The sequence below is a fragment of the Thermobia domestica genome, chromosome 18 (genome assembly GCF_964235325.1).
Source record: "Thermobia domestica chromosome 18, izTheDome1.hap1.1, whole genome shotgun sequence".
Lineage (NCBI taxonomy): Eukaryota > Metazoa > Arthropoda > Insecta > Zygentoma > Lepismatidae > Thermobia > Thermobia domestica.
Genome location: NC_137471.1, coordinates 95,003,628 through 95,026,832, shown reverse-complemented (window position 1 = coordinate 95,026,832; position 23,205 = coordinate 95,003,628). Strand labels below are relative to the sequence as shown.

At 36.7% G+C, this 23,205-nt stretch overlaps 1 protein-coding gene across 2 annotated transcripts in view; it reads right to left on the bottom strand.

Moving 5' to 3' along the window:
* Positions 1 to 23,205, bottom strand: part of Eip63E (cyclin dependent kinase Eip63E) — a 943,842-nt gene that overhangs the window by 62,918 nt on the left and 857,719 nt on the right. The gene's annotated exons all lie outside the window — the stretch shown is intronic.

The following is a 23,205-nucleotide window of genomic DNA, read 5'->3' as shown; positions in this document are numbered from 1 at the left end:
GAACGAACCGCTTGTTGACCCTAAGAAAGTGTGGGAGTATCCCTCTACTACGCAGAAAGCTGATATTTATGAAACAGTATGTAAATGCTTTGAATCAGGATAGTGCTTACTTCAAATACATTTGCTCGAAATTTCCTGCATTGACACAGAAGAAAGTTAAAGCTGGTATTTTTGACGGCCCCCAGATAAGATTGCTAATGAAAGATAAAGAGTTCTTACAAATCATGAACCCCACAGAAAGAGATGCATGGGATGCTTTTTGTGTCGTTGTTACAAACTTTCTTGGAAACTTTAAAGCGGACGACTACGAGAAACTTGTTGACAATTTGTTGGCCACATTTCAGAAGTTAGGAGTAAATATGAGTGTGAAGTGTCAGTTCCTACACAGCCATCTAGACTATTTTCCTTCCAATCTTGGTGCCCTTAGTGCAGAACAGGTGTGAACGATTTCATCAGGATATCAAAACCATAGAGAACTGGCACCATGGAAGGTGGAACGAAAATATGATGGTGCTTGCAGCGTGACGTTTTGTTGGCCACATTTCAGAAGTTAGGAGTAAATATGAGTGTGAAGCGTCAGTTCCTACACAGTCATCTAGACTATTTTCCTTCCAATCTTGGTGCCCTTAGTGCAGAACAGGTGTGAACGATTTCATCAGGATATCAAAACCATAGAGAACTGGCACCATGGAAGGTGGAACGGAAATATGATGGTGCTTGCAGCGTGACGTTCCGGAGTCCACTTACTCCAGAAAATCAAAGAAACAAAGATTTTTGCCTGAGTAGGTAAGCACGCTGGGTTGTTTTGTTGTGTGCATTTATCAGCTTGACGTCGTAAATGAAATTAAAAATCGTATTGGATTTGCTTAACTTTCTATCAAGTCTGAATTCATTACTGACAAATAGGTTCGTAAAACTACTCCATACGTAATATTCTAGAACCATAAACATCATGTTGCACAGGTATAGTAGGTTGTGTGTGGTTTGGTGTCAGTAACTTTATCGTAACTTGTTTTGTATTTATATTAATGTTACGGCAATAGTACAATATTTAATGTAAGCTTCTTATTAAGATATATGGAACAAATAAGAAACTTCTGTCAATGTAAGTATGATCCGATTGTGCAAAATTCTGACGTGATAGGCAAAAACTAACTACATCACTGGAATCAGCGACCTCGATTTTTAAAAAAAACAAGTCAAATATCTCAGTCAGCAGAAAAAAAGTTTTCATATGTAGACCAGTGTTATCCAATAATAGAGTAAAAGAGGGACAAACGGATTCATATTTTCCATATTAGCCACCAGAAAGTGCTATTGCTACAGAAGCAGAGAGGTAAATGAGATATTAAAGTATGTAATGTATTTACTAATCACAAATTTCATCAGTCACATGGACAGAAAGTTACAGCGGTATGAGTAACTTTTTCATAAAGAAAGACTTAGAAACAAACACTAGATCTAGAAAAGTCAATCTATTAACAGAAAACGTAAGTCAGAGCTTCACTTAAATGCCAACAGACAGCAGTGGAAGTTATTATTATTATTATTATTATTATTATTATTATTATTATTATTATTATTATTATTATAAACAGTTGTTTTGTTCCCGAATTTATTTCAGTACCTTTTGCATTAATTTTGGAAAACAAGGAAAATGAGAGACACTACTGTAACCATAATTAATTACGTAATTACGCTAAGTATTTGAATCAGACTGAAGTATTTAATATTTCTGTTTAAATACAAACATTATCGTAGACAATGTCTCATACAAAAGATTTGTTTCTTTCAGAGAGTTTCGGAGATAAAGAGACAGACTAGTATCGTGAAGCACCACAAGGAAATCGTTAACTAAACTGTGCTGTTATGGGAACGTAAACATATCAATTATGCTACAATAATAGAATTACAAGCAACGAATGACCCTTCAAGTTTGTTTTCTATCTTCTCTACTTCGGCGTAGCAGAAAACAGGACTAAAAAAAATATATTCAATACAATCTTTTAACTCAAATACAAACAACACAAGTTCTCCTGTGTAGTAAAATGATTCACCTAGTGATCTGGAATTTAATTCCTAGTAAGGGAGAGAATTCTTGATGGGCAACTGAAAATGTACCTGAATTAAGAAGTTGCGTACTCGAAACAATAGCGATGGAGCCGATACGCTGACCAAGCACATCTATAATGTTGCCTACCAAACGAGACGATAAATAAGGTTTTCTGGACTCGTCTCCTAATTTTTGTACAAGATTTGTCTCGTCTCATCTCCATTCTCAGCACCTTTTTTCCTCTCGTTTTGTAAATTTATGAGGTCCTGACTGTTCTCTTAATATCATCTAGAAGTTATCTGAATCCTTTCACTTCACTAGAGATTCATGAAGGGTGTGATATAACAACATTTAAACCATATTTATTAATTGAGTTGTGTATCTTTAAGTCTCTTCATTATGTTCATACCATCACTTGATCAATTTATAGTTTTTATATTACAAATAATGTAATACTAAAGCACTGTTTAAGATCTAAGACTAGGCTACAAGACTAGAGAAATATTTTTTCTTTAAGAATTAATATTTTTTGTTCCGTGTAATTAATGGCACTTAATACTGGTATCTGAAATACTGAAAGCGACAGAGATACCTTTTCTTCTGCACAAAACACTTTATATTTGTTTTTCATGTTTGGATGTAAACAGTGTCTCTATCTCGTCTCGAAAATGTCATGAATATGATGTCTCGTCTCGATATATATATTTTTGAATTGGAACAGCTCTGCCTCGTCTCGTTTCCTGTCAACCGTAACAGAAACAAGCACTAGTGTACGATTAAAATGAAATGACATTAGTAACGCCGTTGCATTTAGACACACCTGCACATCTTAGCTGCTGTCCGGGTCACATAACATTCAAGGGATTGAAATTCGTTTATTCTTTTTTAATTCACCAAACCACGGCATATAAATGCTATGAAAACAGAAACTGTCTCATTTATTCGGGATGGAATTGCAGTACAAACTGAACTGCTTCAAGTGGTTTTCGGTAATAGGCCAACACAATACTTACGAAAGACAATAAACGAAGTTCACAATATTCATTAGACTTGCGCACAAGACGAGACAAGACAGAACTCTTCAACAGAAAAAGGTATATTTTTTCGAGATGAGACGTCACTTTCATGACAGATTTTCAAGAGGAGACTGTCTCAACTCTTTGTCCCGTCCCTATTTCTAGTATTCATTGAAGTTGCAACACGAAAATAAACGAAAGATGCTGTTGCATAGGCTGCATTGTTGATTGATTAACTTGTATTTACGTTCTTTTTCACCAGTGAGACTATCTATATAGGACAAATTTTGTATAAAATGTAATTTGACTAACTACAGTGCATTCGATGCTTTCCCGCTGGGAATCAAACGCGGGACCTTATGCACCAAAGATATACGCTCTAGCTTCGAGAATAGGGAAGAGGGATGTGTTGCATTGTTGTCAGGACATATATTTTATTATAACCAATCTAAAAGTTATTAACATAAGTCCGCGTCACCGAGTTGGCGTGTAGCATCAGCCAATAAGCTCGCAGTGCGCTGTTACTAAACATTCAGGGAAGAATCTAATCATTCATAACTGATTTTGTTCGTACTTATGGACAATTATGAATGATTAGATTCCTCCCTGAAGGTTTAGTAACAGCGCACTGCGAGATTATTGGCTGATATCACACGCCAACTCAGGTGACAAGGACTATAGTCTATAACGACATATACTTTTTATGTTTTAGAACTGTCCCATTAATAATCTTTATTAATTTGTGTCGAAGGTATTCAGAAAGGAAATTTCCCTCTGAAACCACAACATTACGAAGGACGACGCCTTTTACTGAATTACAGTAAATTATGAAAGTGCAATGGACCTCTACTCTTATTTTAAAATATGGATGTGTCAAGATAGCTTTTCGTGTTATGATGAAAATATCTAACTGCAACGTACAGCAGTTTAAATATGTGTATTTATATACGTGTATGGTGTAAATTACCCAAAAGCTTACCGGTATGAAATAAAAATCTAATGAATACGTAATTTCCCATTTTAAATTTTGAGGAGGAAAAAAAAGTCCAAAAAGAAATTTCGTTATTTTCAGTAGATATTTATATGCGTCTTAGTGTAGGAGAATGTAATTTCCCTCGGCAGCTAAGCTACGGACGTGGAACTAATGGCAATTACCAAGCCATCGTCACTACAGCTTCTGAATTTGAAATGGCTGAGTGAGTGTGCTACCACCAGCTTTTTACATATAATCTTGTACGTTGGTTTATAAAAAGAAAGAACTTTAAATTTAGATTTCATGTATTACGTCAGTTGAGCAAGAAAAACCGCTTGTGGAAGCTATTTTCCTACAGATTTCTTTTCTTTTCTTTTTTTTAATTTTATACTGTAACAGACACAATGTAAGACAACAGGTTCAAGTCTACAGTATACTATCTGCGAGTATGACCATCTGAGAAATAAGAGTTTGTAAAGAAAGTTAATGTGATCGTAACGACGAAAATAAATTCATACCACGAAGTGTTTTGTATTTTACAATAATTTATTTAAGCATAGAATTCAGAAAAACTGATAAGTTTGTAAATAAAGTCTAATAAAAATAATTTTAAGTGTTCTGAATTCAGGTCACAGCTTATAAATTTATATGTTTTGAAGTCCTCCACACTAGTCTACTGGCTAGCGCGAGTATCTTTAGTCCCGAGTTCGATTCCTTGTTAGCCGTAGGTCCACATCTCATACAGCCTTGGTGCTGAAAAGGGTCACTAAACTTCAAACAAAAAATGTTTTGAAAATGCACCGGCAACAATGACTCCAAGTTCACAAATACAAATACTTCCACATTTTCAGACGTGTTATTTAGAACTTTTACTATGCAGCATGTATCGGCCATTTGGCCTTATCATCACAGGGACAAACAACTTCCATGCTAACGTCCCAATAAACATACCAATCCATTAATCAATTCAACATGTTCTTTTTCAGGAAAAAAAAAATCACAAATTCAACGGCACTGCAGATTAAACTGCTCGTTTCTGAGCATTTATTGCAAATTTTTGAAGCCGTTTTCTACACTAAAAAAAAAAAAGTCATTCTCCCCTTTAAAAATACTGGTTGGACAAGTTTCCAGCCCAGAAAAGGAGCAAATGTTCCAGTAAAAAATCGACTAGCACTCCATTTATATCTGAGTGAAAATGTGTACGCGGATTGTTTTCTTTTTTATGGCATTTCATTATCATTATTTTTTGTCAAGTGACGGTCATATTACAATATGTTCAGTACTAAATTCTTGTTACTCATTACAGTAAGCTCAATTTAGCAACGGATTCGGGCTTCTAGTTACCAGGTTACCTTCTGTACAACACACGAATTAAGCTTCAGCTTACGAGTAAGTGCTATAAATAGGCGAATTTACTTAAAGTACCTTTTTCTGTTCTTACAACTTGATGAAATTTGCTGAAGGTGATTTTTATGTACAGTTTGTTATTTTGGCCTGTATATCAAAACTTTTAAACAGCTGTACCGAATTCTACCTGAAATTTGGTCTTTAGTGAATGGGACGCCCACCCGAAAAATTGGATTGCATGCACAGGGAACACTTGCAGTAATATATTTTATCAATATCTTTAGAATAAATAATACTTTAATACAACATTAATATTTGGTTAATAGTTTCAGTTGTTGACATTTCTTTACTAGCCAGGTATTTGAGACGCTATTGTCATTTCAGAAACATCTTTGAAACATTTGCCGTGTAAACCTAAAATTACCACTTTTCAAAAACAGAGTTAAGGATCACGCAACAATATTTCCGTCCCAGAAGTTGTGGTTATGTAATTATAATGAATTTAAACATAATGAAAACACGACATCGATTTTTCGGATCGCATGAACTAATGGGTTAATCAATGACTTAGGTAGGTTCAAATAAAACTACCAGAAAAAATAAACATTTGTCACTAGTTGCATAAAGATACATGTCTGGTTTCTGGTTTTCCACCGTAGTTCCACTCCTTCTATACATAAATAACGAACATTGAGATTATATGTTAATGGGAGCCAATCTCTAAATCACTCCGAATCAATGAATGAGACTGAGGATTAATGAGGTTGATAATTATTCGCAAATATGAAATGCCTTATTGTTGATTATAGTTTGATCATAAACTTCAACCTCAACATGAAACGGAAGCACAGTGATCAAGTGGGAGCTGGTACAGCTCTCACTTCTGGCATAATAATTTTCAGGTTCGATTGCCGGTATATGAGCTTGTGGTGGTATGTGAGGGTTTCATCTCGGTTCTTCCGTTTCCTCTGAATTCTTCTTCATTAATGTGCATCTATCATTCATTCACTTTTAGACCTCCCAGCTATGCTGTGCATAAGCATGGGAAGTCTTGTCGATGATTGTCTATCGACAGCTTTCAGAGCGATAGTGAGGAAAATTTTCTTTCTTTCTTCTTTTGAAATAGATGTCCGAAGAATAGGTTCCATCTCTGACTTTATTCCTCGATCCCAACCGGAAGTTATATATATATACATATATAATTACTTCCGTTTCAATATTGAAAAATGAAAATGAAATTTTCGGTTTTAGGTTCCACGGTTATGGCGGTTAGGTTGAAGAAGACGGTGATGATGAGAAATGAATGAAATGGTGGAATGAAGGAAGTGGGAGGAAATCGGGAGTACCCCGAGGGAACCCACAAACAGGGTGTTTGTTCACCACAAAGTCCACACGACGCGAGCTGGGATGGAACCAGGAACCCCAAGCACCGGAGGTGAACGCTCTGCCACTGAGCCACCGCGCCCCCGTTTCAATATTGAATTCGAACATTTGGTTAAGATTACTGAAGTTTCAAAATGTGAAATGAACTTATTTATTGGGCATAATTTCTACATTAAAGATATCAAATAATTTCCCTTTAAGACGTGAATGTACAGGTTAGTGAGATCCAATCAACCGAGATTCAAATTCACGTCTCTCGCTTAATGATAAGCGTAATAGAGCAGGTATTTTTGATCCAGACAGAAATCTTTGTGTTCTTAATCTATGATCAGCATCTCCGCGTCTGTGGGTAACTTCAAAAGGCTGAGATCTAATCTCAGCCTACTCATTTACCTTTGTTAGTAACGAGATTGAAATGAAGGAGCAAGAGCTATGATGCTGAAATATGATTTGAAGAATGATTATGAAAGAATCGATGGAATGAAAATATGGACAGAAACAGGAGTAACCCGAGAAAAACCCATGGACATGCTGTCTACTATACACATTTGGTATGGCATTGAACTAGGAACCCTTCGCAAGAGATGACTATTTTGCAATTGGGCCTTACTCAGATTCAGGGTCACTATTCTCAAAAAGGGTTTGTGCCCACTAATCTCAATGAGGTCACGCTAGTTCAGACTCTTACTCACTTGAGCTCCGATTTGCTATCCTGAATGAAGCTTGAGCCTATTTAAATTATCTCATTAAGCCCGCGTCCACTAACGGCTCGGGCTCACCTCAATTGGTTTTGAAATCGCTCGTACTCGCACTCACTAACCTCGTTAGGGCTCGAGTTCTGGCTCGCCATTTATAGCACTTGTGCTGGCATGTGCTTGAGCTCAATTATTGAGCTCGAAGTCGCAAGTTTGTTTCTTTGCCCCTCATAACAGAAGTGAGAGCTGAGTCATCGAGCCTCTGGTTTGAATAAAGCATCCGTTACATTATAATTATCTACGTAAAGACCAAAACTAAGAAAGCACGTGAAAATAGTGTCGCAAATGTTTAACTTTTTCTAACATTCTCTGTTTTTCTTCCTTCTGAACCCCCACACACATGTTTTCGTTAGTTCTGTAAATTATCTCGAATCATTTACGAGGCAGACAACCAAGCTGTGAACGATTATCATCCTCTTTAGCAGGGCAAGAAGGAAAAACTATACAGTCACTACTAATACGCATGTTAAACAAGAAAAAATGGGGAGGAAGTAAGGAATGAGAAAGAAACTCTGAAGTCGACCATCCCGATCGAGTAACTTAGCTGTTGACAACAAGCAGAAACAAAAATACACGGAGCCAAGCGTCACGTTTGTTTGCATGGGGGTGTATGCATTGGCTACACGCCAACACTGCAAAGAACTAAACTTATAACTTGGCTCGAGTATAGCACTTAATCAAAGCGAACGCCGTAATGCTTAATATAAAAGAATTAATCACAACAAAGCCAAGTTTGCTTTTTGGATCTGGAAATGAATATTAACTACTTGAAAATATATTTTTCACTTTTATACTGAGTATTAAAAAACATAGCGACACGATAGAGAAAAGTTTCAAAAATAAATTTGAATACCCAATCCTCTTTCCGATGTTTTAGTTCCTTGTTTGTAGACACATGTACAGCAAATATAAGAATTTGCTATTTGCCTTTAAGAACAAAAATCTTACAAGATCACGTATCAAAATGCTACTTACATATGCGAAATCAATTTTTTAGAAGACTCCCACAATACGCTGTAAGTCCACGTCTCATATAGGTTTGGTGCTGAAAAGGGACTGTAACCTCCAACTAAACATTGAAAATGTCTTATCAGCGCATACAGGGAATGTTACTTGAGAGCAAATACAGCCGTGGCGCTTTTCGTCAGTTGTGTTGGGTCAGTACATTGGATAATAATAGTTGTTTATGCCGGAAGATGTATTTCGTTGATTTAGGGCATATTCTGTGATGTTATTGATGGTGATTACCAGTTGTTAAAATAACGGAATTTTTTCAGTTTTACGTCCCATAGTTATGGTGAGTAGGCTAACGGAGACCGTGATAATGATAATTAATTGAATAGTGGAATGAAGAAAGTGGGAGAAAATGACAGAGACCGAAAAAAACCCTATGCACAGTGCCTGTCCATCGCGGAGCCCACTTGACACTAGCTGGGGTCTAACCAGGGATTCCATGCATCAGAAGTGAATGTTCTACCACTGAGACATCGCGGAATCCTTGTAGTTGTTAAAGTTAAATTTATTAATTGTTATATAGGTTATATAGAGCACGAATGGGTTCTTTGTAGATATTTATGAATAGAGAGATGTGTCTTCTTTGTAAAGGCTGTATATGATATATATGAGATACACACCAAAAGTACGTGCCCTTTTGTTCTGAAGTCTATATTTTTTGTCATTTCAGGAAAGCAACTGCGACATCTGAGACCTCCATCCTTTATTTCTAAGCAGTGCCATATTTTGTTTACTAGATGACAACAGGGAAGTCAAAGCACCTGAACGAGTAAGACTTGTTTCTGATACTGTCCAGGAACACAGAATTTTCGCCTAAAGAGCAAGGGATAATTGTGAAATTCTTTACCGCAACTGGACATTGTGCAGCCGATAGTCATAATCAACTAAAGGGTGTGTGTGGTGATAGTGCTCTTGCAGTAAACACTGTTAGGAAGTGGGTGCGTGAGTTCATAGCAGGGCGAACGAGTGTGAAAGATGAGCTGAGATTTGGACGTCAGAAAGCAGTATCAACTGACATTAACATTGCTCGTGTTGAAAATTTCATCATGAAAGATAGGGGTGTCACCATGCACGAGATTTGTAATATTGGGGTTAACAATGGGAATATTAGGAAGAGTAATTCCAAACGAATTGGACCTCAGGATTTTTTTTCTCAACGGGTCCTACGAATGCTTAATAACGATCAAAAATAGGCATGAATTCGACCAAGTGTTGCAACTCCGACACACTTCAGAAGAAAAGGATGCAATTTCTTGGAAAGTGTTGCGACAATAGATGAATCATAGACTGCATTATTCAACCTAGAAACAAAATGGCAGTCAATGCAGTGGAAACACACAGATTTGCCAGCCCCCACAAAATTTCATCAGGTGGCATCGAATGAAAAAGTGTTGTACGCCATCTTCTGGGATTCCCAGTGAGTGATATTGTCCCATTGTTCCCAAAGGTAATACAATTACGGGTATTTTCATACACTTTTGAATACAGAATTTTTACCAAAATTGACTAACAAGGAAAGTACTTGGACTCGAACGGGTGAATACACACAAAATGGAAAGCATGTGTAATGTTAGCAGCCCGGAAGCAAACAGTGATGTCCACTTTTCTGCAAGATGCTGTAAACGTCCGCAAGAGCAGGGCAAAGTAGAGCAGGTGCCATAATTACAGGACGTCTATACTGTCTGACTCCGAGCCATTTTCTGCAGAAAAGGGTTGGTTGAATAGAAAAATAGGCGAACACTTATCCCATTATTTTTAGAGGCATATTTTTTGAATGAAAAAATTGTGTCCCAGGGTCACCCTAAGGGTCCCAAACAGGGCCCAACCAAAATTTACATTTCTAACTTTCCTAATTCTGGTTTTCAACTACCACACTTTGTGTAGGTTTATATATGAAATACGAGTATTTGCTTCTCTAAATTTTTGGAAAAGTGTTAAAGCAAGAAAATTACTTTGAAAGAGAGAAAGACGAAAGACATTCCTTCATTCTCAGCAATTCTGTGTGAAAGAAAAAAAATCATGTCGAAGTCAATTGGTTGAACATCTTGAACAAATTGTAACGGTAGGGAAAAGAACAGCAATCTTCCAAATTAGTTACATGTGTATATTTCAGCAAAGGTCTATAAATTCAACCCCTTTTGAAAATAAAGCAATTTTGCTAAACATGCATCATGATGAAAAGAAGAATTGTATTCTCCTTTATTGGATGACTTTTATGTGGCTCCTAGAATTTAGCCGCCTCCTCTCCTCCCTAAAAAGGCAGAGAAAAGCGAGGCCTGTACTTTCCCTCCTTTTTATCTTCTACTCTTTTTGTGTTCGTTTTACATCTTTTGAATGTGTCCATCGTATTATCGTAGTTTTCTCAACGCCCACCATTCAGTGTGCAACGGTAGCTACGTCGTGGCTATGGTTACATCCGCTTTACCCATTTGCATTTCAATTTGCCTCGCCGGCTCTTGGTTGAATCCCACCTCGACTATACTGCTCTTCCCTCCAAACCCATCCACCCACCGGCTCGCCTTTCGAAACTCTAACTCTACCCCAATGACACCTCACCCTTATCCTCACTCTAATATATATATGTATACACAAACGCACGCGCACATGAAAATACCATCATTTCTACTTTCCTTTTTCTTTCTTGTCTCATTCTCGGGAAGGGTTCCATCTACGCAGTGTTGCCACAAGAAAAGCTTCATAATCTTGTATTGTGATATGATGAGAGTTGTGTCGTACTGCAATTCCCAATACGAGTCCAATACAACCATGCTCATCGAGTTATCACAACAAGAGTTTAGCAAGTTGAATGAGGACAGCGCAGTGACGAATAGAGAGAACAAAAAGATACTTAAGAAGAAATAAGTTAGGATTAAAGAAGATATAACACGAACCCACATTTACAATAGGATACTGGTACATAAAGAGATATTCACATTTAAAATAAGTATATATTTTATGTTTATGTTTCTTGAATAAAATAATCACAAGTAACAAATTATTAAATTGGAGAGCGCGTAACATCAATGCTAAGCATCGTTGATTCTATTTATATGATTCTAAATTATGGTAGACGCACGATAGTGCAGTATATTATTATTATTATTATTATTATTATTATTATTATTATTATTACACTACAGAAGGTTAAACTCAGAACGACACGCAGTTATCTTGATATGATGATTCGTACGAACACATGCTAGAATGTTCCAAATGTTCACAATAATAACTTCTGTTATGTGCTTAATGTGTTTTCTTTAGAGCTCTAATCTGAATATTAGAAAAAAAATCAAATTATTTTCGATGTTTAATTTATGCTTTATTTACTATAATAATCATTTGGTCTTATTTCGAGAACCTATAAAGTGTTTCCATTCTCGAAGCTGACGGACACCCTCAGTGGAATGGGTATAAAGACAAACAAATCACCGATGAAACCAAGAACCATTTCAATTGATTCAAATCTTTTCATATATTTTTATAATCAGATTAGACTTTCGAGAACATTATAATGACTCCTCCTTACACAGTGAAATTACAGTTATTTGGATTAATGAGTTCTGTACGTAATCCAGATCTCAAAAAAGAGGTAGACTTACGTATGTTGAAAACAAGACCACTTTTACTACAAACAGTTTTTAAAATAAAGAAAATTCCAATTTAATATAAATTTCAAGGAAATTATACTTTTATAACCAAATACATACAGTTCACAATTCAATATTAAAAAAAGAAAAAGATCCTAGTTTGCAAATTAACAATCTTGTTCAAACGTTTGTGCTCAATGCGCGAAATTAAGGAATTTTTGCAGAAGGGGTGATGAAAAACGATGTATTCAAAAATAAAATAAGAAACACAATGTATAAGGCTATGTGATACTCCTTGCACTTGACGGACACCTACAATGCAATTCCCAGCGTTCATTTTCATTCATTTCTTCAGGAGAAATTCCTTCTCTCCTTCAACCCTCATATCCTGGTATTTTCTGCATTGCTTGAGTCAAATCCTCCACGACTATATTTGTATTTTTATCAATACTATACAAGGTACATGTTCATAAACATCAAAACGTGGATGATATTTACAATTTGATTGTAGTTTCTAGAATGGAACCTAGAAAAAATTGCGAAGATAGTAAAATAGTTGTAGTGATATTTATTGTACATTATGTCCAGAAGTGGAGAACCTCCGAGTTCTCGTTTAGGGTAGGAATACCTGAATTCCAGAAAATCACAACAAAGAATTACGTTATTTGTTGACTGTTCTTCTCGAAGTACCTGAAGAATACTGCATAGGACGAAAACAAAATAAACTGTGCTAAAGACAGTAAAGAGGAGCGCACATAGGAGTTTCAATTTCGTCAGGTAAATGTCAACCATTCGGCGATGTTTGCTGCCATCTAACTGTGCGATATTTAACTTCTAGTATTCTCCAATTATACACCTTTGTCTCAATAGCAGAAAACAAGATATGGATAGTCAATGTTAAAGTCATCGTTACACATGAATATGTTAATGGATCGTCCCCACTAACGAACTCGGACAAGATAATCGCTCTATTTGTCTATTGCAAGAAAATACACTTAAAAAATTAACTTTCGTTCAAAAAATATCGTGTAGAGTAACGGACAGACGTAAGTGAAAACGTTAACGGACTCATTTTATTAACTAGCTCGGCCTAGATAATCGGTCTAGCTATCTATTGCAAAAAACAGGAATTCAAAAATTCGCCTTCATTTACGAGTTATCGTATTGATAACGGAGGGACTAACATTAGAACTTACTCGCGTGATCCTAATAAAGTGTCACAAAAATATACTTTTATTCCGGGAAGTAGAAACACTAACCTATGTAACTACAGTACTCAATACGGCTACTGTACATCAGCATACGCAATGGCATTCCCTTCAAATACATGCTTTTGGTGGCGACGAACTTACAAATCTGAAGATATGACAGAAATCAACAACTCTCCTTATGAAGCCTGTTTTCTTAAATATCTTATTATTTTAACATCTTACATAGAGAATTTCAAAAGAGGAAAGAAAAAACTCTCGTCTCAATATTGAGTATTTTTAAAAGACCATTTTAATGTATGCATCATCATTGACTCACACAGGATGGTATCATATTTCATTGAAAAGTGACCTAGTTTACAGAATGATGCTCTGAACTTGTTCAACCAGAACAAAACAAGAAATCAATACGAACCGTTTGCCGAAGAATAGGAAAGAGAATAAAGTTTCTTTTCTTGTGAGGAATACCCAAGCTTCTGTCAATTTCGATTAAAAGATTACAGACCACAAAATCTTGACATTTCTGGCAATACTGGCTTCACTTATTTCGCTCGAAACGTCCTCTCTAATATATCAAGCGGGCATCAATGCTCATCCCATCACCGGATCCCAAGTCGTAAGGCTGATTAGAAGGCACTAAGGCTGGTCAGAGAGAGAGACTTAAAAAAAAAAGTGATGCTAACAGCTCCTTGATGTAGTTCGACCTCATTGTCAGTAATTGGACGAAAGGAGGGACAGAGCAAGACATGCAAGAAAATTACAGGGGAAGGAGAGGGGGAGTGCGGAAGTAGTCCACAGCTTTGCCACAACCAAAGGGGGGAAGGAGGAAGAACGAATGCAAAGAGATTTCACTTTCAGCTTAACCGATGCTCAATCATTTCAATCCTAAGTCTTGTAGCCTTCTAAGGCGGCTTTACGAAGCAATTTTCTACTCAGGCTGAAAGACCTAACGTCTGAGTCAGTTAATTTTCCAAAGAGGCCAGTTTAAATCCTTTTGTGCTTTGAAGCGAAATCCTTCTTGACAGTTTCTCCCCCCGAAGACTCTCTCCACTTTCATTGTCCGCCACACGAAAACAAAAGACGGAGAGAGAGAAGTTCTATCTAAAGATAATGAGACGATACAACCATTCTTGCAATCTTAAGATAGAACTTACACAAAGAGCTGGAGGGGAAGTCTTATCCTTTACCCATTAAAATTCAAATTTAAGGATTTATTTGAATAATTTCCATTAAAAGAAAACGAAAAATGATCATTCAGTAAACACAACCAAATCATTAAATTTAAAACCTTCAGTGCCACTTTTAGTTAATGAAATCTTCGATAACAGTGCGCAGAAAATGGCAAACTTTAACACGAAGTTTAACTGTTTTCCACTGAATTGAACGCATCGCACACTGAATGAGCTAAATTTCTTTCCGTGTTAAACTCCGACATGTAAACGAAGGGGAGAAAGAAAACATTGAAGACTAACGAGTTACTATGGGATTTGCATTAGTATTGGATAAGTCCCATCAACTCACTATTATTTGTATATTAGAGAGAAAGAAAGTAAGCCCGGATCAAGAATTTGCCTAGGGGAAGGTGGAGAACATCTCAATCCGTCATTTTGTCTATTGAACAGTAAGATGAAGTTGTATAAATGCAATTTTCTCCTGTGTAAATTTAGATTTATAGGGACGACCAAAGCTTCTGAGTTTTCATGGGTCCGCGCCTCTACACTCTAATATTAGGAACTAGCAATTTTGACTTCTCTTTCTCTAAAATATTTCAAAATATTCTTTAAAACTAGTGAAACTACAACTGTATTATGCAGCACCTAAAGCCCAGCGTTGTAAGTTCAGTTCTATGGCACATCAGCTGCGCTTTCTGGTATCGTATCTTTTTACTAATAATTTCAATAAACCAACTCATTTATACTTCTAATTGACTTTAGTATTAAGAATTAAAAGACAGAAACTAAATGATTTAATCATACTGTAATTCATAGTAATTCTCTACTCTATACAAATGGTTGTGGTCTGTGCTTACAATAAACGTGGTTCTGTTCAATTCTCGGTATTGACTTAATATCGCGAGTACTTGAGGAATTACTTAAATTATGAGAACGGATTCCGGACCTGAAAGCTAAAGTAATAGCAACGAAAGGTGGTGCGATAAACACATCATTCAACTGAATAACCACAGCTCTTTGTGGACTGTAACAACACTGTTTCAGAGTAACGCATCCTAATCTTCATTATAAATCAAAAGGCATCAGTCTGTTAGTAACGCCAATACAGCCGTTTAATATCCTTTAAGCATTTAAGAGATATGGGCTGCATAAACATTAGGGGACATATTTAGATATGTTTAATTCTTATTATAAAAAGCAAGAAATCTCAGTCTGACAGTAACGCTAATTCCTAAATGTTCACAATCGGGCTAATAGTTGTTGCTAGGTGTGCTGCTTCTTAGCTGACGCCAAGAGATATAGGCGGTAAGTTGAATGATGTGTAATAAGCAAGTCCTCTTTTATAACCTATCAGTTGAATGATATATGGTCAGCACGTTCTCTCTTATAGTCTATAAATTCAATGAAATGTGTTCATCCCGTCCTATCTTATAGCTGATCACTGAATGATATATGTTCAGCTTGTCCTCTCCTATAGCCTATCAGTTGAGTAATGTGGTATACGGACAAAATCTCGCGGCCGAAACATCGCCGCCCAGAATCTCGCCGGCCAAAACCTCGCGGGACAAAATCTCGCCGGACCAAAACCTCGCGTGGCCAAAACCTCGCCGCCCAAAACCCCGCGGGACAAAATCTCGCCGGGCCAAAACCTCGCGTGGCCAAAACCTCGCCGCCCAAAACCTCGCGTGGCCAAAACCTCGCCGCCCGAAACCTCGCGTGGCCAAAACCTCGCCGCCCAAAACCTCGCGGGACAAAATCTCGCCGGGCCGAAACCTCGCCGTGCCAAAACCTCGCCGCGAATGAAACTTTTCTTTAAAATTAACCCAATGTGTTTCCTAATATGCAATTCCACATTACAAATAATAATAATAATAATAATAATAATAATAATAATAATAATATACAAAACATCGGGCTTTCTCGGGTTATTCCCGTTTCCTCCCACTTTCTTTATTCGATCATTTCCTTCATCCTTGTCATCTACGTCTCCTTTAACCTATAGGACATAATCAAGGGACGTCGTAAAAACTCATATATTGTTTCATATTTTCATAAATATTATTAGATTTTTGTTAAAATTTTAAGTTTTTGGATGTTCCAAGTTCACGAAACTAACCTCGTTAGTTGTCATTACTTTCCTTATGCAGACTTTATTTCCCTATAACCAGTTTAAAAGCATCCTGTCGCCCTACCTTCACATTGTAATCCTCTAATACAGAAATAGAATTTTCATATGGTATCGCGGGACTTGGTGAAATACCCGTGATACTTCTTCTGAAACAGCGTCTTTTATACCGTCATCCTTATCATCTGTTGGAACATTTACATTTTGGTCAGGCGAGATTTTGGGTATGGCGATATTTTGGGGCGCGAGGTTTTGGGTGGCGAGGTTTTGACCAGGCGAGGTTTTGGCCCCGCGAGATTTTGGCCCGCGACGTTTTGGGCGGCGAGGTATTGGCCAGGCGGGGTTTTGGCCCGGCGAGATTTTGTCCCGCGAGGTTTTGGGCGGCGAGGTTTTGGCCAGGCGAGGTTTCGGCCTGGCGAGATTTTGGGCCGCAAGGTTTTGGGAGGCGAGGTTTTGGCCAGGCGAGGTTTTGGTCCGCGAGGTTGTCGCCGCGAGGTTCTGGCCGCGAGGTTTTGTACCCAAACCGAGTAATGTATAGGTAGTACCTCTCCTATTTACTAAACATTGTTACGGTCATCAAATCTAGGAGGCTAAGGTGGGCAGGTGTACCCAGAATGGAAGAAAGTAGGTACGCTTTCAAAGTTCTTACTCGAATTTCAATCAGAAGACCTAGGTGCAGATGGGAGGATAATATTAATATGAATCTCGTAGAAACTGGATCCAGTTGACTAAAGACAGAAAGCAATGGAAAGCTTTCGTAAACGCAGCCTCTAAGCCTTTAAGTTCCATAGGCCAAAGAGTTAGTCAGCTAGCATGTCCTCTCCTACAGCCTATCAGTTGAACGATACATAGCTAGCATGTTTCCTCCTATAGCCTATCAGTTGAATCATCTGTTCAGCCAGTCCTCTTCAACAACATTTCAGTTGAATGATATATGGTCGGCATTTCCTCTCCAATAGAATATCAGTTGAATGATTCATAGCTAGCACGTCCTCTCTTATAGTCTATCAGTTGAATGATATACTGTATAGCCAGGACGTCCTCCCTTATAGTCTATCAGTTGAATGGTATATAACCAGTAAGTTTTCTCTTACAGTCTATCAGTTGAATGATATAGCCTATACAGCCAGCACCTTTCCTATACCTTATCAGTTGAATCATATAAGTTCAGCCCGTTATCTCCAACAACATATCAGTTGAATGAACATATGGTTAGCAAGTCCTCTCCCCTAGCCTATCAGTTGAATGACATATAACCATCCCTGTTGCCTCATGATAGGTTAACAACGAACATTCTGTGCTTCCATCGGAAAGAACCAACAACCGTACATCAAATACATGAATTTGAAGTATTACTCCCAAAACAATAATTCTCATTGTACCAGATAATCCATTATTAATACAATGTTATTAGCATACTGATTGGAGTCAAATATGGAAATCTAAATTTCACACATTTCCATACCAAGTAGCTGTCTGATAATTTTTACAGCAGTATGTAACCCCGATGACAATATACAAGGGATAATGGGAGAGAGGTTACAAAGCATATAACATTCTTTTAATTCACTGCAACTTAACGAAAATTTATTTGTAGATTAATAATGTATTTGTTTCGTTGCAGGTTTGAGACTTCGAATCCTGACCATGTATACCTGAGAAGCGGATATCTAAAATAATGACTCATCTAGAAAATTAGTCAAAAGTAGAAATGAGGTTAGTGGTGAGGTTCTTGTGCCCAGAAACACTACTCCTTCTGAGATTCATAGGCAGGAGGGCTCAATCTGAAGGCAACATGTAGCGAAGTGGTGTCGTGCCTTCAAAGAAGGAAGGATCAGTACTGTTAATAACACCCTAGACACAGCGTTGACACAGTACTTCAACAACTGATGTTAATTGTGATCGTATAAATGAGTGCATTGGTGAGGACAGAAAGAGAACATTTTTTCACTGCTCTAAAGCAGAGCTGGCTGGCCATTATTATCTGCCGTGTGATTATGTCAAGACAGCTGCCTCACTGTGGTTACGAAAACTTATCGCTGTTTCTGGACAACCGGTTTCTGTATAAAACTTCATTTACCGTTGTGACTAAATGCTTAAAGAAGGTGATTACACCTAGGATTAGTGTTGAAAGCCCTCTATTATCAGGTGTGTCGATTTTCCAGCTATGTTTCACACATAGCGTTTCACGGAAGTCATAATAGGCCTTGAAACATTTTTTGATCACCCCTCGTAATATTTTCACATAATTTTCGATCTACTTTACCATTTTATTGTAAAATTAATTATTTAGAATTTAATATTGAGCGTTTACTGCTTATAAAACTCAACCCCACAGAAGTTTGGCAGGTTACGGAGGACTCGGTGTTCTATTTACTTCGTGTAAAGTGAACATTTTTTTTTCTTTTCGCAATAAGAGAAAGTTACTATTGCCTTCCACAACACAATTAAAAATACCGTGTGAAGGCTAAAAAGTAAAAGTAATAACCGTAAAAAGTTTTTCAAACTATGCTTTTACAAAATACTCTGGGGCATTTTAGTATTACTATCTTATTGACAAAAGTTCAGAAAAACATACTAAAAGAGACTTTTTTGAATTGGGAAAATAAAGAAATGAGACTAAATCTGAGCGCGAACGAACCATATCTCCATTATATATATATACACTTTAGCCCATAACCTTAAAATCTTTTTAGTCTTAATCCCATTTCATCACCCATCCATTCACACACAAAAGCTCCTTTTCAGACCATTTTATAAAAGTATATCTTTCAGTCTTTATATATATATATATATATATATATATATATATATATATATATATATATATATATATATATATATATATATATATATATATATATATATATATATAACCATAATCCATAGATATTTCTTACACGTCTCCATTCCTTACAAGTAATACGCTAAAAAGCATGTTACATTACGAAAATTCAATTCTTGAAGAAGAATACATCAATAGAGAGCAAAGGAAATATTCTTCCTAGATAACACGATTATCTTCTCCCCACAAGCTGTCAGTCAAGAACACAGATTCGATAGTCAATTATGAACTAATAGCACATTCTTTAAACCCAAGCTTTCTCAACTGATATAATCATTTATCCATGGTGAATACAATCTTCTGACATTTGAAGCCTAAATTTAATTGTCTTCTCTTGAAACCTTTTTGAAAACGTCACAGAACATTTATTTCTCAGTTAAAGCTTGCAATCCACTCCCCTTCCGATAGTGAACACTGTCCTGAATATCTTAATTGAATTACAGCGATCGATGGTACAGCCTAATATTACTTCAATTTCTCGCTGACGTTATGTATAAATGCGAACTTCATCTATATCAATAATAATGGACTGTAAATAAATTTCGTGCACGAAAGCATGCACTTACGAAATATCTGGACAAGCATAGTGATGTTCACATGAGTGAGTAGCACGCGTACTTTGCGTGCATGGTCCAGAGGTCAATTCACAGAAGAGTCAAAGAATGCAATAAGGTTTCGAATCTTAGAATTATGCTATTAGCCCCTGTTGAAGGGACAAAAGTACGGTATCAACGATGAATTGATTGACTCAAGTTTTAAATTATATTTGTTTTGAAAAAGGCTGTAAACACCTGTCGTTGTCTGGTCTTAATTTACAGTCCTGGATAAGTCAAAAGAAAACAAACTCCAGACCCATTATTCTGCTGTTATGTAAGCCCGCAACACCAAAGTGTAATGCTGGTTGCGTACAGATCAGGCGTTCTTAGACGAGCAAAATCCCCGCCAAGCCGAAAATTGAAAGGACTTGGATCAACCTGTATGCCGAATATGGTAGCTCTAGATTAATCCTTTCTATGTGAAAAGCTGATGACAGACAGACACAATTATTTTATAATTATTACAGATTACCAGTCTTGGCAAAATTTTGCGTACCGCATCGCAAAAAAAAATTAGAAAAAGTACGTCAAGTCCTCGAACAATTATTGCAAATCTAAAATTGAAATTTTACGTTGCGTTGACGCAAACCCATATAGAATGAGACCAAAATATCTACGGAAAACTACTGAAAAGAGAAAAAGATAATTGAAGAGTAGCTGTAGAAAACAATGTAAGTGCCAAAAAACAATAGTTCCTGTAACAGTAGAGACGAAAGATAGTGAATTGTGCCCAAGCGTCACAAAATAGAAAATACTATTGCTTAGAAGTACAACCTAGCATATATCTATACTTAACGCAGTGAAGCTATGTATATGAAAACCTAATTAAGGCATGAACGTATAACATAAATGAAACCACTTCAAGGTAGCGCTTACAATATTTTCTACAGCGAATCTTCAATTAGGATTACGGATTCAACATATACAGTAAAAGCATTCTGTAATTGTGTTCATTACACTGATTCTTCGACACTAAATAACCTAAATTATGCCAGCGTTACCTCCTATAATTACTTAACTCTGAAGACGAAACGAACTGGGAAGTATTTATATTCCATCATATTTACTAATATTTCACTACTGATACGTAGGGTTTCCCATGAGACGAGACATGGTTTCTCACCTTGTCTCGAAAATTTGGTAGAAGTCTCGTCTCGATATCCTCCGCGTCACGAGAGATATACAAAGAGTGACATAACATTTAAACCATATTTATTAATCGGGTATATTGTACAAGGACTTGCGTATCTCTAAACGCTGAAAAATGCTCTTCATTATGTTCGTATAACTAGTTTTATAAATTTAGTGATTTTTTATACTATGAATCATATAATATTAAAACAGTGTTTGTGATCTAAGAATTGGGTGAACTAGTGTTTTCAACGAGCCTCGTGAAATCTGTCGTCTTGTTTCGAATTTAAGATTGTACTTGACTGCTTCGACTCTAGTTTCATTTTCGAGACGAGAAATTTCTCGTCCTGTGGGCAACATTAGTCATAAGCAACCCGCAGTCAAGAAGAAAGAACAACAAATAGATTTAACTACCAACTATAGATTAGATCTTAACAATATAAATTCTGAGAATAAAAAAAAATATCTCAACTGACATTCTTTTACTATCTTGTCAACTATAATGTGAAATACGTAAAGAAGCAGGAAGGGAGAAAATAGAACAGGTGACTAGTTTTCGATTTCTGGATAGTATTATTAGTGATTATATGGAGTGTGAACGGGAAATAAAAGAAAGAATAGGAATGAGAAAGAAATCTTTAGGAGGTAGAATATACTATTTTGTGGGACCTTGGATAAAGAGTTCAGAAAAAGACTTATAAAATGCTTCGTGTACTGTATTTTGCTGCGCTCTATGGGGCAGAAACATGGACATTACGCAAAAATGATGAAGAACGACTGGAAGGTTTCGAAATGTGGGTGTGGAAAAGAATGGAGAGAATTAGCTTGGCCGAGTGGAAAACGAATGAGAGGGTCTTAGAATTGGTAGGGGAGAATGAACAATTTTAGATATTATTAAGAAGAGGAAGAAAACTGGTTGGGACATTGGCTACGAAAAATCTGATTATGAAACGTGCTACAGAGTATGGTGGTAGAGAGAGGGAGGGAGCAAAGGAGACTGCAATTAATGGATCATATTAAAACAGAAAAGTCATACGTGAAGACGAAAAGGTTAGCAAAAGACCGTGGAGTATGGATGCTTCTCAGTTGCGGCAAGTGACTGCCAATAACGGCAGAACACCAATGATGATGGTGATATTAATTATATCAACTTACTAAACCAAAACTAATAACGAATCATTTATATAAGTCAGTCGTTAGAAGAACGAACAGTTTCAGAGAATGAAACAAAATGAAACATCCAGCGGTTACACCATGCAAAAGACAGAATACATGCCAGTGAATTATGATAAAATTGATGGAGTACGAAAAAGTGAGAAGTAATTTATAGTCTTGAGAAAATCCACTGACATAAACTAACATGGTCTGGGATCAAAACAAGGTATTAGAAGTGAGGATTACTCTTCTTGTAGCTCTGAGCCTAATTTTAGATACTGACGTTTCAAAACTATAAATTGGATATCTTCGCTAATGAAGTATGTACATACTATACTTCGTACTGCAATTTTTAAAGTCATGATTTAACGTTTTCAGTTTATGTTACTCTGCAAACAAACACAATGAAAAAATCAGCTCTACGCATTTTTAATTAATCTTCAAACAAACACCGTGTTCTCTTTCAGATACAACGGAATTTTCAAAATAATGTTTAAAGAAGTTTATGAAAGTCGTCAAAACCACTACAAGCATTTGCCCACTAGTTACAACAATTTCTGCGTTCTCGTGAAAATAATAGAAAAAGTTCTCCACTCAGATGATTTAAACAACATAACCATCTGTCCTTGTGGTCTGCCTGCGGCTGACAATCAACGGGTTAGTCCGCTGTTACTTGAAACAAAGTCCGAACAGAAAGCACTAGCTGAGTGAAGGAGAGAAGCAACAATACTCAGCCGTTGCTTTGGGATTTCCTTTGTTGTATGAGCTTTCTCTCTTTCTGTGTATGCATGTGTGTTGTTGAAACTCCAAAAGGAGAACCTTCTAATTGAAGAATAAGTATCTCT